The 3,210-nt window shown below is 31.3% G+C and overlaps 1 pseudogene; it reads right to left on the bottom strand.

The window, feature by feature from the left end:
- Positions 1-509: 509 nt before the first annotated feature.
- Positions 510-2,873, bottom strand: LOC129319634 (uncharacterized; annotated as a pseudogene).
- Between the last annotated feature and the right edge of the window lie 337 nt (positions 2,874-3,210).

Raw genomic sequence — 3,210 nt, 5'->3', positions numbered from 1 at the left:
AGTACTAATGGCAATACTGTTAACCTTGAATCACAAGATAAACTAGTAAGTTATACCAATTAAAATATGTTTGTGTATATGATATGTAATGACATTAATTCTTAAGTCTTGTACATTAATATCTTGCTGTAATATTATGGGAACAACTTAAAAGCATTATATCTGATAAACAAATAGGATCTGAGGACATCAATGAAAATGAAATATTTGTAGAAGTTTTTGAGCCAGAGCGTCATGGAAGAGTTTGTGGCCAAGGAGCTGGTATTAGCCCAACTCAAATGTTTGTGCCTCCATCTTCTCAAGTTTCAAAACTTCAAAAACAACTTCATGAATTTGAAAAATGTCGTGAAGAATCTAATGCCAAAATTAGCTTGTTAGAGGACAAAATTAATCGAATAGAGGATATACTAGCAGTAGTGGTGCCAAGACCTTGAGTTAAGGGGTGCAACATTTTAAAATTAATAATTTAAAAATAATTTAGTAATTTAAAAAAAAAGCATGTACATACCTTATAATTGTACCCTGCATGACTTCATGTTCTGGAATCACTGAGCAATCATCTCATTGTCAATGCTGAGGAAAAAATCTTTTTTGATATAAGTCACTAGACAATTATTCATCAATGAATCTCTCATCCGATTCTGCAATCAATTTTTCACAAACTTCATAGCAGAAAAGGCTCTTTCCACCGTTGCTGTGGCAACAGGTAATATCATTGCTAACTTTAAGAGAATATAAACTAAGGGATAAACTATATGTCTTCTTGTTTCCACCAATTTTTGTGCAAGGCTACCAATTCCTTTTAATGATGCAAATTCAATATTACTTCGCATATCAATGGTAAGTCTCAAGTTGATTATCAAGCATCATTAAATCAGAGCAAGAAAATTCACATGGATAGAACTTAGCAAATTCAATTAACCTTTCCTTATCAAAAGCCAGGAATGAATTCGTCAGATTCAAACAAGACATATAAAGGAGCAATTGTGTATTTGTCTCAGTAAAATAATCATTCAGTTCTTGAAGTTGCATATCCACAACAGTATAAAATAATGCAACTCGATAATGATGATCAACTATGACTGCTTGAGATTTACTTCCATGACACAATCTCCTTTTAGACAAAAAAGTATTTTCCATGTTAGGAATATTAATGTCATGTTTATTGTAAAATAAAATAACTTCTTCTAAAAGAGACTCCCATCCACTATCCCTTAAAGTTTGTAGTCGCTCCTTTGTGATGTTTACCAAGTTCATTGCATTAATAATATCTTTATCCTTCCTTTGCAATGCTATGACAACTCATGTGAGATACCTAAGACATTTTTCATTAAATGTAGGGTAAATGCACAATCAAAATCCTCTAACAAGCATAAAAGACCATTGGCTTCAGCTCTTTGATGTGCATTTGATCCAGATTCTTTTATAATTTCAAGAACATCAATTATAGCAGAAAACATCAATATCAAGTTAATCAATTGTGCATAATATGAGCTCCAATGAGTATCACCACTTCTTTTGAGACTAGTTTCTTGATTCAAGCCTTGTCTACTACAAATTTCACCCATGTCTAATGCCTTTCTAACATTTTTTATTTGTTTTTCACGAAGCAAGTCATGTCGCTTACAAGATCCCCCAACAACATTTGTTATAGTATTTACTAAATTGAAAAGAGAGGCAACTTGAATATGATTTTTAGCAATTGCAACTAATGTAAGCTATAGTTGATAAGTAAAACAATGCACATAAAATGTAGACGAATTCTCTCTCAAGATTAAAATTTTGAGACCACTAAATTCACCTTGCATATTACTAGCACCATCATAACCCTGTCCATGTATTCTTGATATACTTAGCCCAAAGTTGCATAACAACTCTTGAACTTCCATCTTTAATGATAGAGCAGTAGGCTCCTTAACATGTACTATACCAAGAAAACGCTCAACAATACATCCATTTTTATCAACATAACGCAAAGTAACAACCATTTGCTCCTTATTTGATACATCACATGACTCATCAATAATAATAGCAAACAATTCATCTCCAAGATCATGGATATTAGCATTAGTAGTTTCAATTGTAGTAGCCTTAATAATATCTGTTTGAATTTCATGGGAAGTCAATTGGCTATTTTCAGGAGCATTTTCCAAAACAACTTGATTGATTGATTCATTATGGTCAGCAAGAAACTTAAGAAGTTCACAAAAATTACCTTGATTGGTAGACTTACTTGACTCAATCATGACCCTGAAAAGCTAATCCTTGCTTTAACAAAAAGCGAAGACAATCAATTGATGCATTCAAACGTCTTCGATACAAGTCACGAACTTGTTCAAATTGCTTAAAAATTGCAACTTCAATATGTTGATTTTGATTCATTAAATCTTGACACTTTTTCCAAGCAATATTATGAGCACTGTTAGGACCTCCAACAGGAGATGTAAGTTTTTCTTTTTTATTCCAATTTGTAAATCCTTGTGTCCCAAATACATCACCACCTGATTGCTTTCCATGGTCAAGCCTAAAAAGATAACATAAGTAAAATGCTACATCTTTTTCAATACTATACTCCAACCAGTTGCCAAATTCTTTAAACCAAGAAGGACAAAATCTTCTCATAGAATTCCCAATTTTTCTTTAGGGAAAATTATGTTAAGCAGGTTGACATGGTCCTTTTTGTAAATATGCTCTTCATACTTTATCTTGAACATTAGGATGATATGATGAAATTCTAATTCTTTTTCCTGGATCTATGGCAAATCTTCTAAATTAATTTCATTTTGTTGTTGTTGTTGGCTATTTGATTCACAAACTCTTGACGAAGATTGTCTTTCAATCGATGGTAATTTCCTTTTTAAAAATCTCTCCATTTTCTATTCAACACCTAAAAATTTTCAATTTACTAAATAAAAAATATTTAAAAATATTAAAGTATTAAAAAAGATAACACAAATAGCATGTGGCATATTGATTTTACTAAAAGGGTACTACAAGTAAAGTACAAGGGTGAACATATTATTATAATCATATTTTTTTTGTTTTCTTTTTATTCTGGAAATTCAAACTTGCAATTTGCAACTGCACAAACCAACAAGCTACGATCATATATCACAGTCAAATTCTACACTAAAAGACAAAACACGAGATGTCAAGATTATTAAATAATTGTTTATTCTACAATGAATGAATGGTATGGCCAAAAAAAGG

The sequence above is a fragment of the Prosopis cineraria genome, unplaced genomic scaffold (assembly GCF_029017545.1).
Source record: "Prosopis cineraria cultivar Desert tree isolate PC_DT_omini unplaced genomic scaffold, ASM2901754v1 PC9, whole genome shotgun sequence".
NCBI lineage: Eukaryota > Viridiplantae > Streptophyta > Magnoliopsida > Fabales > Fabaceae > Prosopis > Prosopis cineraria.
The sequence above is the reverse complement of the archived record's forward strand: the minus strand, read 5'-3'. Positions and strand labels throughout refer to the sequence as shown.